At 36.8% G+C, this 16,257-nt stretch overlaps 1 protein-coding gene across 8 annotated transcripts in view; it reads right to left on the bottom strand.

The window, feature by feature from the left end:
• LOC121878318 (eukaryotic translation initiation factor 4 gamma 2-like) overlaps positions 1-10,930 on the bottom strand; it is a 37,090-nt gene extending 26,160 nt beyond the window's left edge. For 5 of the 8 annotated variants that reach the window (XM_042384433.1, XM_042384436.1, XM_042384437.1 and 2 more), the window contains exons 1-5: positions 10,795-10,930; positions 6,765-6,875; positions 4,067-4,175; positions 135-245; positions 1-4 (exon numbers count right to left, since the gene is read on the bottom strand). The exon at positions 1-4 is cut by the window's left edge and continues 137 nt beyond it. The gene's annotated coding sequence lies outside the window, so the exon portion shown is untranslated. Of the gene's footprint in view, positions 5-134; positions 246-1,953; positions 2,062-4,066; positions 4,176-6,764; positions 6,876-10,315; positions 10,441-10,717 lie in introns of those variants that run through there. The other 3 variants (XM_042384434.1, XM_042384435.1, XM_042384439.1) reach the window with 3 other exon arrangements.
• Between the last annotated feature and the right edge of the window lie 5,327 nt (positions 10,931-16,257).

The raw sequence follows: 16,257 nt of genomic DNA, 5'->3' as shown, positions 1-16,257 counted from the left end.
AGATCTGGAAAGAATAATTCAAATGACAATAGTTATATATTTTTAACATGTTTTATTATTTTAAGTGCAAATTATTTCAAAAACTTACATTCCTTGCATTTTAGAACAAAGTCAAAACTAATACAAATACTTACCAACAAAATGACCCCTTTGAGAATTGTGGTTGAATCAAGGCCTACATTTAGGATGTCATTGCTTAGCTTATGGAACTTCTCAGGGGCGAGTTTGTTGAGAACTCCTCGAACCTGCAATTAATTTGTTACATTACTTGTTAATTCCTTGAAATTCTATGAGATCTGATATTTACAATTATTTGGCATAGCTATTCTGTTAAATTCATATAAATGCTATGTACCACTATGGCACAGTGGTACATATATGCCATTGCAGTGAATTACGACAGAACAAAAATCACGCTATTTTTATTGTCTCACAAACAAGATCATTACCAGCCTCCACTGTCATTCAGTAGCACCACCATTAAACCAGCTACTACTGTCACTATTCTTGGTCATACTAACTAGCAACCTTTCCCGGAAGCATCACATTCTCAACACTACATCCTTCCTGTTTTGGGTTCATTCGTTCTTTACCCCTGCCCACATTACAAACTCATTCTCTATCTGTAAGTGGGTTCCTTATTATTTACCAAATTTGCATGCAAGCTGGAAAATCGAAGAAAACAGTGGTGATATGATGATTCCACTGCTCTTCCTTCACTTCTTATTACCCTTTCCACGAATATACTAAACAACAATGACAACATTACAGTTTTAATGTAATGCAGCTCCTGTAGCTTTCACAAATACTGTGTAACATTTACAATAAGAATAGTCTTGCTATTTTCATGCCATCAGCATCTTTCTTGGTCAGGCACCACGGCATGTTATAATCATTTGGTAAATAATTAGATAAGACGAGGATGTGTGGCTTTGTTATGAAAAAGTTTAAAATATTCTTATCATATGCACATCAATAACCCATTTCTATAGTATAGCATACCAGGTGAGCAACACTAGTATACTACCATGGTACACACCTTTGGGTGCTTTTGTAAATCTCCATAGAGAGAGAGAGAGAGAGAGAGCTAGAGCTAGAGAGAGAGAGAGAGAGAGAGAGAGAGAGAGAGAGAGAGAGAGAGCTAGAGAGAGAGCTAGAGAGAGAGAGAGACATTAGCACTAGTCTTGGAAATTTTTCCATATAAGATAAAAGCTTGTTTTTGTGTTTAAGAGAGCTAAGAGTCAAATTCGTGTGAAAGTCTCTATTATGCCTTAATGAGCGTACATTTTTTTTCATTTTCTTATTATTTGTGTTCTTTTTGTACTGTCTTTTGGCTTTGTTTTAAACATTTTCTTTATATTGGTATGGATCCGTGTCTTCTCATTTCAATCCCTTCAAATGGTCACATTCTTCTGTAAACATGAAAGCAGATATTGTTACACCTGCTCATTTCTCAACACCAGTCACTGCACTGGTAGGAAAAGGCAGGAGATATACCCTGGCAAAAGTAGTGTTATGATCTTAAGGAAGCAAAGAAAAAAATATGAGGCAAAGTAGCACAAGGAAGACAAAACTTTGCCTCAGAACATTAATCAAAACTGATTTTAGAGGTGTCTCTTCAGTTCATCATGGCTTTCACCCTCACTAGGAAAACCATGGGGGGAGAAAGGGGTCAAAATGGGCTGTAGTGCACAGTGGCTCTGCTTAAACAGTCTCATTCCAACTTCCATCACCTCCCATGAGGTAATACTATTGCCTCTCTAATTTTCCAACAATGCAGGAGAATATCTGAAAAATTCTGGACAGTATACGTCAATTTGAGTGCCTTAACTATAGCTAAGTCAACGTTTTCAGTTAAGGTGGATTCTTAGTGTAATTCTTAAGTAAAATTTGGACGTTATTTTCATGATTCTGCTCTAGTCAACCAATTAAGTGCATATTCATCGTACGAACCTTAGAGAATCTTGCCCCAGGCCAGTCACTGATCACGTGTTCCCCGGGCCCGCCATGGACAGGTCCTGGACACGTTTGCGGCTCGCGGCAGACACGCGCGGCTTGTTTCTGGTCATTAACATATTTGACCGTATTTAATAATTTTCAATTTCAAATACGGCTTAAAATCCAAATAAAAAATAAAACACCTTTATTTCAGATGGCATGCATCATAAACGAGGATACTTGGAAAAACTTTAAATTCACTGAACCAAAAAACAAAGCAAAAAACAAGAATAACTTTCATTGAGAATATAAACTTTATTCTTAAGTAATATGGGAGGGAAAAAAAACCGAATTTTATTTTACTCTACACGACACATTTACACTCAGACAATTTAAATTGGTAATAATGTACAGTACTAAAATTTTTTATTCTTACAGTATTTACTTTAAATCACAATTTAAAATACAATCCCATATCCATTTAAAATCAAGACGGGCTGCAGTGATCAAGGCTGAAACATTCATAGGTAGCCACAACCAAAGTATCCATAATCCTATGAGCGGCCACGCTGTTCTTACCAGTTTGTTACAGTGATGTGATGTTATCAGGTCCCTATCACAATACAAAAATATTTTTCTCAATTAATTTCAAGTCAAATAATGAACCACAATACACATGACCAAAAGATAGCATTTTCCCCTCAATTTTTAAGTCATTTCCCATTTAATTCAGAATGGTATGAACCTAAAGCAGACATGACCTATTTCCCCTGTATTTTATCACTCAATCATTCTTACTGCTGTAAACAATTATTCTGATAAGGTGCTCTTCATTCTTAACAAATTACCACATCCAGTTCACTCTAGTGACTAAATACAGTATTCCATACTTGCTCATAAATGCTCTACACTCATTCACATACACTAGTTCCATAATGCTCATGCAGGTTTTTCTATTTACTTCCACCATTTTCTCAGAGATGTATTTCCCCTCAAAGAAAAGTAAATTAATAAAAAATTCACCCCATCATAATAAAATCACTTATGAATGCAATGAACATAACTACTATTCATATTTATTGGAAAACTTATTATATTAAGACAACTTTTTATATACACAACAGCCATGAATCCAACTTACCAGATACATTTGGTGTCTGAGTTAGTAGCGAGTCATGTGGTGGAATAGATGTTGATAATTCTTCTCCTACATCAAACCACCGTAACACTTCCAGTTTAGCATTCAAGGTAAATGGCTTTATGGGCTCATTTTAGCATTATTGATAATACAAAATGCTCCATTTTCCATCCATTTCAAAATGGGTGACACTACAGTCTTACATACAATTAAGTGTAAAGTTGAGAGCATGTACAGTATTAAAAACAAGAAAGATCAACTGCAGGTTTACACCAACCAGACAGGCCAAGTAACAGTATGAAACACGCTGGGAAACAAAGGATCAAATGTGCCTCTAAACAAATCACGCGCAAAGTACAGAGTTCCCAATTTTGGCAAAAATATTCATTTTAAAATTTACCTCATCCCCCATTTGACTGAAATTCTGTGCCATATCTCAGATTTAATGATTACAATTTACAAACTCAAAATTCTGTAACCTGAATACAGTACTAGGAATGACAAGTCACCATACCACCTGAGCAGACCCTGTTCCACTATATCATTAATGCTCTTGCACCTCAACATCCACTCACTTCTGAATTTCATTTCCACATGCATTCATTTCTGCTTTTTGTATTCTCTAGCTTACTTTCCACTCAAGGTCATTTCCATTGCTTCTAAAGTGCTATCTTCTTGTATTTACTCCATGCTTTACACCTATGTAAAAATATTGGCCTAACAATTACCAAATACGTCTCCAACTTTCCCCTCATTTGACAGTTTTCCCTCATCGACCAACTACATTTTGCAAATCTCTCATTCACTCGCACACAGTATTACAATAAAGGGGCTGCAGAGCGCAAAAGGCTTTCAATGTCTGAAAGCAAATAGCCAATTGAAAGTCTTAAGCAGGTGGTTTCATGTATACTAAATAAAAAATTATTGACAGATTTTCTGCAGTGGATAAATGAGGATTTTATAACCAAGCAAAATTCCAAGCAACTGTACCTTCCGGAAAGTAAGGTCATATTTGTTGTCTGGGGTAAGTGCATCTCGTCTCAAGCTAGAAGGAGGGATCCATCGCCTTTTGCTACTGGACAGGGAACGCACGTCGTCCCTGCAGGGAAATAAACGGAGCCAAATTTAAAAAAACGGAAATAAAAAAAAGCAAACATCATTCATAGCACTACTGTACTACAGTACCATTGATTATAATCTAAAGCTATCATAAGATTATATTTTATATACTGTGTAAAATAAAAGCCAAGACCCTATCACTAAATATACATTAAACACTCTCAATAAGGGATATTCCTATGAGGAATGTTATTTGAGCCGGTAAAATCTGACAAGAATCGGCGTACATTTAAGCGATCAGGTGAAATGCCCTTAAAATGCCTCAACACAATAGTGATGGTGATGACTTAAGTATTGCAAAAAGAGAACAAAGCACCAAGTAAAGAATAAAAAGTGAAAATATCCCCCCAAACTTGATACAGAAACTCAATGACCAAGATTGTCAAATTCCTAACTCAGGTGTACCATATAACATACTGTACATTATTGTACAGAGGTAAATACAGGTGCTTCTCTACTTAAGAACGTACAACTTACAAACATCATCACTGAGAGGGGGTTACCTGCCAGAACAGGTGTTTAATGTGGATGAGACTGGATAATTTTGAATAAAATTACATTTAGAACAAACATTACCTAAGAGAAGAGTGAGCCAGGTTTTAAGGCTGCATTAAAGGGTACAGCTGTACTAAGTATCCATAATCTTTTCATTTTTTTAACATGTTTGGTATCTACAAGATTAACGTTGGAATTACAAACAAGCCTCAGGAACGTAACTCGTTCGTAATAAGAGGAGCACCTGTAATAGCATTGACATTAAGTGAAAGGCAGCAGTACCCTCCCCCCACCTCAAAACTACACGAAAGATTTTAACACAAGACAAAACACAAGATATTAAGCCGATTTAAGCACAAAAATGAAAAGGGTAAGGGTCATCTCATACCTAAGACAACTCATACCCAACATAAATCGTACTAAAAAAAGTTAACTCGTACCCAATATTACTTGCACCTAATTCAAGTGATAATCCATACCTATTAGTATATAAGAACATAAGGAGTCTGCAATAGGGCGGTTGGCCTGTGCATGGCAGCCTAAGGCAATTAAACACGACAGTGGGGTATATCTATATGCGGATGACACAAAGATTTTTAGGAAAATAGAACGAGACGAGGATTGTGACATGCTGCAGGAGGACCTGGATGGGATCAGGGATTGGACTGAGAAGTGGATGCTGAACTTTCACCCAGAAAAAAGTAAATACATGAGGATAGGAAGAACTAAAGTTGCTGACCAGGGATATCATATGTACACCACGATCAAGACCACTGTAGAGAAGGATATAGGGGTAGTCATCGATGATAAGCTGACGTTCTCTGACCATCTAGCTGAGAAAATCAACAAGGCTAATAAAATAGTGAGCATTATTAGAAGAACTTTTGTTCATCTGGATGCACCTATATTCAAGGCTCTGTACACTGCTCTAGTTAAGCCACACCTTGATTATGCTCATCAAATTTGGTGCCCATATCTCATTAAGGATATTGAAGCAGTAGAGAATGTACAGAGGAGGGCTACCAAATTAGTACTACAGATCAAGGATTTATCTTATGAGGAAAGACTAAGGAAATTAGTTACCGACATTGGTGTACAGAAGATCTCGTGGGGACCAAGTGGAAACATACAAGATAGTGTGTGGCATATATCAGCAGGAATGTTCCAGATGAGGGAGGCTGACACTACCCGGGGGAACACAAAGATGATCTACAAAACAAGAGCGAGGCTAAATCTCAGAAGACATTCGTTCCCGAGTAGGGTTGTCAACAACTGAAATGGGTTACCTGAGTGGGTAGTGAATGTGGAGACGGTGGAAAAGTTTGAAGCAAAATTAGATAAATACTGGAAAAATCAAGCGCAAGTATATAATTATAGGGCACAAATATCCGCCACACGCAGCCACCATCTGAGCAGAGAAGAGGCTATTGAGCTGGAGTCACAGGCGTGAGCCTCTTCCAGAAGATCATCTGTGAGTATCTGTGAGCGAGTCAATTAAAAATTAGATTTTGATTTATTGCAACTCATATTCGACAAATGGTAGCAAAAGCTTTACTGGAATTTGTGAATATTCACAAGCCATACAGATTGTTTGAGGATTTGGCAATTTCCAATGCACTCTGTAAAGAATATGGCATGTCATCATCGAATGCCTCTACAATCAGCTGTTTGATATGTAATCAAAGCTGCTGGTAATACGACATACACACCTCAAAGTAAGTTAAAATACAGTATTCTATTTTTTTTTTTTTATTATACTGTATTTAGTTTATATTTAATGTTTTGTTAATTCTATTACTGGTATACAGTATTTTGTATGTACTTTTTCTGTGAGTTGGAACCAATTACCCAATACCCCATTGAAATAATAGATTAGGTTAACAAACGACTCTGTGGAACGAATTGTGTTCGTTAACCGAGGGACCACTGTATATGGGTACGAACTGTCTCGTAAACTGGGTATGAGTTATCTTGTAATTGGGTACGACTTGACATGTTCTGATGGGTACGATTTGCTCAAGTACGAATTGTCCAGCACCGAAGTGAAAATGTGTTTAGTAAGATTCTGACTGACCTTCCTCCCACGGAGCGAGAAGCACCCCCCTGGCTCCTCTGCCCGTCCGTTGTTGATCGTTGGTAACCCACCCTGGTAAAAAATGGTTCTCTTCAGGAAAATTGGTAGCTCCTGAAAAAAGAAAAGAAAAGAATCTGTGGTCATAGAAAGTAAAAATAAACACTATCTATGCCAATATAAAATAACATGCTAGGACTTGAGAAACTTGGTATGCCTGCAACCAGTTGCCCCCCCCCCCCATAGGGAGGGTACTGTAGAAAAACATGGCCTACAAATTCTTATTACAAACATTTTCTATAACTTTGTAAAGAAGCTGACAAATGAAGAGATACCAAAAGCTTAAAACAAAAGAATTCTCAAACCATGCATCTGACTACAAATCTGAAGACAAAAAAATAAATACTAGAGAGCTTATACCGAATATTTACATTTTACATAAACATAATTATGATAAAATATTAAGATCCATAATTTCACCTTTGATATTTTTTTTCAGTTCAACATGACTATCTGAAACCAGTTTCACACTGGAATGTTTTTAAGTAACAAAGTACCCGGTACCTTGTTTGGTGTGTGTGTATATATGTATATGTATATGTATATGTGTATATATATATATATATATATATATATATATATATATATATATATATATATATATGGGGGGGGGGACTGCCCGTTAGGTTTGTTAGATATCCAAATACTGTACAGGGATGACCATAACTATAATTTTACCCATTGTTAATGTGGGAATCCAGTCGGAGACATTTAATATCTAGCTGACTAAATTCATACTACCGTATTTTACGGCATATGACACCCCCCATTTTAGCAAGGAGTATTTAGGAAAAAATTGTGTGTATTTTCCTCTTGTAGCAACAGTTTTCTAAAACAATATATACAGCACAGTACCAATAAATGTTAGGAATAAATAAAAATACCAATAAATAAGTAACCCAAAAAAAAAACACTGTATTGCCAAACAAGTATATAAATGCCAAATGAAAGTTTAAGTCTCCATTTGCATACATCTGTACTCCCTGTTCACCATAGCAATGGTGACGCTACCTCCGCCGATTCCCTTGCAACGCCCCCCCCCCCCAACAACCGCCCAGCCAATCTCCCGCTCCCCCACTGAGCTGGTTAACTCGTGCAAACAAATGTATATTCCTTTTATGTGTTTGCCCTAAGAACAATTATTTCTTTTACTTTTTCACAATATGTATGTAGGATGGTGTGCGCATGTTTATCAGTAAAAATAAATGAAAAAAGTTACCTATATCTACCCGAAAATGTCGCCAGCGATGTTAACAGATGTAAATGTGAAAAAAGTTACCTGTAAATCTTCATTTGTATTAAGTATTTGTAGATTGAAAAATACATGTTGCAGGTATGGCATTAATAGATTGTAATGCTTGTAAGAGTTCAGAAATAAGAACATAGGAAGTCTGCAATAGGCCAGTTGGCCTGTGCATGGCAGATCGTCGAGAGTTACTACCACTCTCTATCATCCATGAATCTATCTAGCGTCCTTTTAAAACTTTCCAGCACTTACTACAAAGTTGCTAAGCTTGTTCCACTCTTGCACCACCCTATTTGTGAACCAGTTCCTTCCTATCTCCCTCCTAAACCATAACTTATCCCACTTAAATCCATTGCTACGAGTCCTATCCTGCTCAGATATTGTAAAAACTGTATATCTCCTTTATTGATTCCTTTCACCCACTTAAATACTTCTTCGCTACCTGAAGAGTTGGGTGTCTGCCATACGGACGTTAATCGTCTCGAGTTATCATCATCAGTAGAGTAGTTAGAGATCGACCTTTTATATATACAATCATGATTTTTAATTAATTTAAAATAATAATGTTTAAGTAAGCAATAAGATATTTTTAATTTTGGAGTTGGGTTCGGTAGAACTTAGCCTACTGGAGACAGCAAGGAGGGCTCATTAGCTTTGGGAGACCTTAACTTCACTTATAGGATGCAGGCTGATTTTTTTGCCATTTTTCAGACAAAAGGTGCATCTTATATGCAGTAAAATAGGTTATTATCGGTCTACTTGCCAAACATGAAAAATATTAGAAAAGAACTTGCTATAAAAATACAAGTTGCAATGTGGTCAGCAATTGTCAGTACAGATGAAACTTGAATGTCCCTTAAATGAAAAGGGTAGCAGGCAGTTTGCGCACTGCGTGGCAGTCTTGCCAGACGTGTGATAATTATCATACAAATACGACATGAAAATTAAATAACTGAATTGAATTGGAATTGAAAAGCACACAATTTGAATTTCAATTTATTTCTTTTCATAATGATTTGGACTGAATTTGAATTATATATATTTTTTTTAATTTGATTTGAATTAACAAAATAGAATTGACCCCAACCCTAGTTGCCATTCAGTAGGAAGTTTCAGTTACTCCCCGGGCGCTGCATGGTTAGGATGGTTAAATTTTTTTTATAAAAAAAAAAGTGGCAACAAGACATGAAAAAAACCACTTTCCTTAGGCACTTTTTTGTCATTTGCATGGGTTAAGAAAACTTTAACCTTCTATGCTGAAACGTCCAGCAGTTGGTATTACAAGAGCACAAGTCTTCTTAGTTAGCGAGGAATAAAAAACGAAAAAAAGGTAATTTTGCATTTAACAGGACAAGCCAAAAATCACAAGTGCCTTTGAAATTGTTTACCTTTGGCAAATTTGGAAACTCTATACTACCACATATGTAGCAGCACCTTGTGCATTGGGAAGTTCCGAGTTCTCACTCACCATATGTAAACAAAGGCACCCATGATTTTACATCCATCTTAAGCAAATCAAATTAACAAAAACCATTCTGAAATTTTATTATTTTATAAAAGTATCACAATAGACAAATTTCAATATAAATCACTCAGTGGTTTGTCCACACTAATATCAAAACATTGTTTGTAGTTTCATGAAGCAGAGAGGGTACAAAGACCACATCCTTATAGCCATTGGCTATAAAAATTCCAAGTTTTATTCCTTTCCCTGCATTAAAAGAAAAACTTTTAATGAAAATCCTGAAAACCATTTCTATGATGTCATTCTAGATCTTTATCAAGGAAGTGCCACAGCACACTCAGCAGCTTCACATCCCTGATGTAAGGGGCCAGCGTGTGCAAGAATACCTGTATTTATAGCTTCAGCATTTCCCTTTACCTGATCTTTTTACTAACTTCATTTACAATCCAAGGTTTTATCCCTCATATTACTAAAACTGTGTAACTATTGATACCTCCCACATTTAACAGTTCACAATGCTTTCAACATTGCAGATGTAATTCCAAAAAAGTCAACTTATACTGGCATTAGGAATCTACTGGAAATAAGCCTCTTATGGCTTTGTCGGCTGTCCGTCAAATTGACTGATCATCAATTATAAGAAAAATAAATATGGTCCAACTTAATTTTTTGGAGAAAAAATAAATATGGCTTCCTTCTTCCTATGCACCTGTTCCTTAAAACCTTAAACTAAGTACCGGAGGGCATTCGAAATAACCCAAATTTCCTGTCTGGAATACTCACACACGGAGCAAATGTGAAAAGCGGGGATATGAATATGGTGGTGGAGTGTCAGGGTGAGTGACGCCCGGTGGAGGCCAGCCCGTGGACTACAGCCAACTTAACACAAACACTGGCAGCCTCCTCATTCCACTTCTGCGTTACAACAAAGACTGCAGCCTTCACAGTCGATCTAGGCTTATACTTTACTTACAATATCATGGCGCTAATATTACTGGGAATATATAGAACAGAAAAGAGTAAGAAGTTGCAAAACACCCCACAGAAACAAAAGTTCCTTAATAAGGCATGCCATCTCAAAATGGGAACGACGCAACTTCTTTACCGATCAATATAGGGACTAATTGACCAATCTATTCCAAAAAGAAGTGACTGGGTCCTAACACATGTGTATAGAACACTTACCTCTTCCGATACTGTACCAATAGAACACTAAATACGCTCACAAATTCCAAAATTAGGGCGAGCTGCACGTAACTCACCGAATGGAGGGTAGGGATCGTGGGCTTTCGCAATCTGGAACTCTCTCTGCCTGTGTCGGACACAAGAAAAGCTTCTTCTAAATCAGGTACATTCTGTATTCATATGAATTCTGGCATTTATACATTTGAAATTAATATAAAACAAATAACTAATAAATTAGTTATGCACCAAAAATGTAATAATTTTTGTATTATGGCTTGGTTTATACAAATAACTATTGTCACAATTATTATTGGAACACTTCCTGAAGGGTGACGTCATGCTCAGTCTGCTGTCATGGCCGCTTCTCGGCAACCGTTCGTAGCTCTGAGAAATAAATCGATGAGTAAACATAGGAAAACCGCCTCATGAAAGCTTCAAGCGATCCGTTAACTATTATAAACATACTTACTTCCAAAAATTAACTCCTTTTTTTGTTACAATATGACTGCAATAAGTGGATCTAACAGTAAAGTCAGCATTTTTTTCCTTTCCAATTGTAACTATACATCACATCATTAATGTCGTAAATATCAATAATTTTTAATAGTCTTTTAATCTTCAATATATTTGGATGCAGATATGCAACAAACATACCTGCTTTTCACGTTCATTGTCTAGGCAGGGGCTCCTTGGTTGACGAAGTTAAATTATTGGAAAAGGCCTCATAAGATTTCTCACGGAAAAGAGAATTACAAAAGCATAAATTTTTATTCATTATTATAATAGTAGACATCAAATACATGGTAAGTATTAATTTAATTATCAAAAAGTTTACCTTCTCCTGAGAGCTGGCATCACTCACTTCCTGCAGCGGGTTAGCGGAAGTATGGAGGTGGCGACCACGGTCCACAGCTGCACCTCACAACCAACAAGTCCGCCCACGTCTGCCCTCAATACTTGGAACACAAGGACAAGTACCAGCTACATCATAGAGCAGCCTTGCCTATCAGTATAAGACGCGTTAATGGTTGCCTCGTAATATACTTGGTTTCAACAGGATTTAACCAAAAGTTTGCGAATCTAAGCGAATCAGCAGGTGTATGAACTTCGAAAAGGTGTGTTTTTCAATATTTATACTAATGCTTACAAAAACTACGTTATTATTATTATTATTAACACGCCAACGAGGTCAAATGAGTATCGTTTGGTTCGGTGTTGATCTTTAGTTTACTGTATTCTTGATATAATGTATACTGCAATGTATATCGGCAGCAAAACTTGCGAAGGCATAATAGCTACAAGCATTATACTTGGCATATATATTCACCATGGTCATAGAGTTACTAGATTTTTAGAAACATTTAAAGTGGAGGCCTGAGATGGGGAGAATTCTTCCCCTTCCAGTTCTTCAACCCCCACTTACCCCCTACCAAAGAAATGTTGATGTTTTGGTATTCAGGTTAAGGTATAAAGGAAGATTACATCCCACTCCGACGATCGTCTGTTTTATGCGATCAACCTAACCTCACCTAACCTATCATTAAACTAAGATGGTAAGAATCCCATAAAACGATGATCGTCTCAGGAAGTGGGAATCGTTCAAATGGGATGAAACAACAAAGGAAGGCTTCGTGTATATGAATTGGTGGGTGAGTTTTTAAAATTAGACTTGCGTTCTAAACAAAAATTTTGATCGCCTGAAGATTAGGCCACCCAGCTAATGTTTAACCAACCTATCCTAGCCTAACTTAACCTATCCAAACGTAACCTAACCTATCAAATCTAGAAATAACGCCATTTCAATTTACAGTACCGTAATTTAGAATATGCGTAATATTTTGTCATACATTAATTTTCAGTCTCCCCTCACCGTTATTATTATTATTATTATTATTATTATTATTAATTATTATTATTTTTAGTAGTAGTAGTAGTAGCAGCAATAGTAGTAAAAGTTGTTGTAGTAGTATTAGTAGTGGTTAATATTATTATACAGTACATACGAATATATAGGACGTGTCAGAAATAAAGATTTATTAAACTTCAAGTAGTCAATTTAAGTTTGGTACTATATAATATAATCTGAAAGACAAGAAATAAATAGTAAACCCAAATGAAAAACAAAAATCAAACCATAATTATTCAAAGAATACATCAAGATAAATACTGCTGTTTGATTCAGCAGTGAGTGTACGTGTGTCAGAATTTTGTCATTCTTGGGTTAATTTCTTCCCTTAACTAGGGATTTAAGTGGCTAGTTCAGGGACGTAAAGGTGTCCCGGTACATATTTCTTTGCAGGGATATTCAGTGGTCACCTTCTTATGCTAGTACGGCATTGATTTGTTATATGTTTCATACACACACACACACACTCCAAAACAGTTCCAGGCCATCTCTGAACCCCTGAATGAGCCACCTACGAAAACCAGGGCTCTTCAAATGTACAGTACGGTATATCTAAAAAAAAAAACATTGCTCATCAATTATTGTAAAAGACGTCTCATAAGTTACGCACCATAGGAAAACTAATGTTTTTTTTTTTGGAGGGGGGGGGGGTGGATCACAGTAAATCAACGAAGATGACAGAAATCAATATTAGAGACAAGAGTTCTGTTTAATATATTCATGTACGGAAAGCCAGATGCCACACTCCGATCAGTTGCAAAAGAATAATCAATCGACAAAACCTACAGTACTGTATGTACTTGATTATTGTTGATTAAATTCTTTTGCAACCGAATAATAAACTGACTCTTTCCTCTGGTGTTAATTTATCTGCCACCTTCGTTAATTTGCTATGATTCCCTCACTTAAAAAAAAAAAATTAGTTTTCCTATGGTCCACGACCTAAAAGAGATTTTTTTTTTATTTGCAGCACAAATACTTTATTATCATGATCCGTACACTATGTTGAAGAGCGTGTATCACTACAAGCTTGCTGGTCGCCCTAAAGCTGAGATGGCGGCACCACCACCGTGGCTTTAGGTATAAAGGAATACCAACTTGGCTATGTAAAACTTCCCTCAAAATGTCATATTTGACAACGACCTTTGGAGGATAAAGATGTTTGCTTAAAGAGAGGGAGGGATGATTATATTTCTATATTAACCAAATTAATTGTAAAATTAGATAAAACAATATCTCAATTTATCAATTATAAACAAAGGATCTATGCTGTTGTCTCAATTGAGAGTAACGATCCTTCTTTTTTTCTTTATAGAAGAGATTAAGAGATAGAGTGGAGTGTAAACATATACATACGATCGATCACACCCCCTCAACGCGCCCTAGTTCATTCACCTCAACAGATAGCATAGAATTTTGTAGGGCAACCTATGCTGTCTCAGATATGTAAGTAATTAGTCAAGTGTGATAAATATATACATAAGTGTCATGCGTGTCTGTGTGTGTAGAGAGAGAGTATACTGTACGTGCACATTAAGAAAACACCTCTTTAATATTAAGGTTAGCTTAATCAGTCCCTGGCATGATACATTTATACACAAAACAATTGCAGGAATCACATGGATATAAATCAGGTATTTCAACCATATCCGTGATTACTGCATACAGTTTTACAGGTCGTTGAATCCATCGAAGGCTCTTTGCCTAAAATCGTATTATGAGCATAGTGCTAAATATATGCATCATGACTGTAATGTAATTATATATATATAAATATATATATATATATATATATATATATATATATATATATATATATATATATATATATATATACAGGCATTAGCCCACCCAGCAGGTCATTTTATAATGAGTATGACCCACATCAAGATCTTGGGGGATATAATAAAATGATAATAATAAAATTAATAAAAAATAATAACATAATAAGAGAAAATAATAATTACAACAAATTAATAAAAATTGTAAATAATAATAATAGAGCCGTAAAAAAAGAGTGAGAAATGATATGTTTGTTGTTTTGTCTAAGTAAGAGAAACAACTGAGACCCTGCAATTGTGTGTAAATGAGGCAGAAAGTCAGATCAGCAACCTGGGACTTGGTCACAATTTTTGTGGTGCCATGTGGCAGCAGGGTCTACCATTATAGACAACACATTATGCTTCCAATATTTTCCCAGGCGGTAGTACCTCCCTGTTTAATAGCTGCCTACTACGTACTCATTTGCTTAGTTTCGAACTCTCTGTACGTTAATAAATTATCTTTCCGAGGAGTTTCTTTTCTTCGAATGTTGGGCATTTAACGTCCGCTTATCCCTATTTTTCCACATTTGTTCATAACTTAAAGCGTTCTTTACGGCTAGTGTGAGTACTTACACCGATACTTTTGATACGTAAATGAATTAAACCCCTATTTTATAAACGGATAATACAACCGGAAGGATACCGTACAGAATTCGGGGGAGTGTCCCAGCGTGGATCGGAGAATTTCTTCGTGATTGCAAGCAGTGTGTGGTGTTTAATGGTATGAAATCGTCATGTGTACCCGTGACAAGAGGGGTACAACAGGCAGTGTTCTGGGTCCGTTGTTGTTTGTCTGTTTCATAGACGACTGTCATGGGTTGCGTTAGGCTTACCCACGCAACCAACTCCAAAGTTTGTTTTACCAGAGATAAGACGCCCGGCGAGGCATAACTGGGACATGTATTTTTCAATTAGTGTATGTTAGCCAGCCTTTAGGGGGGTGGGCAGTGAAACAGTGTTGAACTGTTCATCGCTTCACACCCAAAAACCTCATTTTAAGCAGTATCCCCTGAGCCATGGGTTAGTTAAGACGTCGTTTCCATCCTCTCCCTCCTGAAAGGGGGCGGGACACCACACCACGCAGAGTCCACCGCCACTCCGTCCTGTGAACCGTCGTCGACACGAGACTAAGCGTGTTAACCTAGGCTGTTATCCCCGTGAAAATATCACGTATGGATGCCTGGTTGCGACAAGAGCAATCCAAGCTGGCCTATCAAACCTACAGTAAATGGTTAATTAATTCACGCTTACAGAGTTGTCCTGCACGACACCCGTCTACAGCGACCGTGATCGACACGAGACTAAGTGTGTTAACCTAGGTTTGTTATCCCCGTGGAAATATCACGTGTGGAAGCCTGGTTGCGACAAAAGCAATCCAGGCTGGTCTATTGCACCTAATGGTTAATTCAAGTCACGCTTACCAGTTCTCCTTGCTGCGACAACCGTCTACCGTGACTGTCAGTGACGCGAGACTGTGTGGTAACCCAAGAGTACTTTTTGTTGCCATGGCCCGTGGAAAGAAGTTCTTGTGCGGAAGCCTGGTTGCAACAAAAGCAATCCAGGCTGGCAGTTAATGTATCACTTGAAGAATTAAGGCTCTGTTAGGTCATACCCATAGTAGAGTAATCACATGTGTTCCCAAGTTAAAATTCTCTTTTAGAAGATTAATTTTATTACATCGTGAACGTGAGTGAATCATATATCCATGCAAATTGTAAATCATTGTATGGAAGCTTGACAAATAAATGTAAGTGCAATTATCTGCCCGTATCTGTGATCCTATCTTATTATTACTAAAGGTAATGACTGAT

Source organism: Homarus americanus, unplaced genomic scaffold (genome assembly GCF_018991925.1).
Source record: "Homarus americanus isolate GMGI-L3 unplaced genomic scaffold, GMGI_Hamer_2.0 scaffold41027, whole genome shotgun sequence".
Taxonomy (NCBI): domain Eukaryota; kingdom Metazoa; phylum Arthropoda; class Malacostraca; order Decapoda; family Nephropidae; genus Homarus; species Homarus americanus.
Note: the sequence above shows the minus strand (reverse complement) of the source record. Positions and strands in the feature narration are given on the sequence as shown.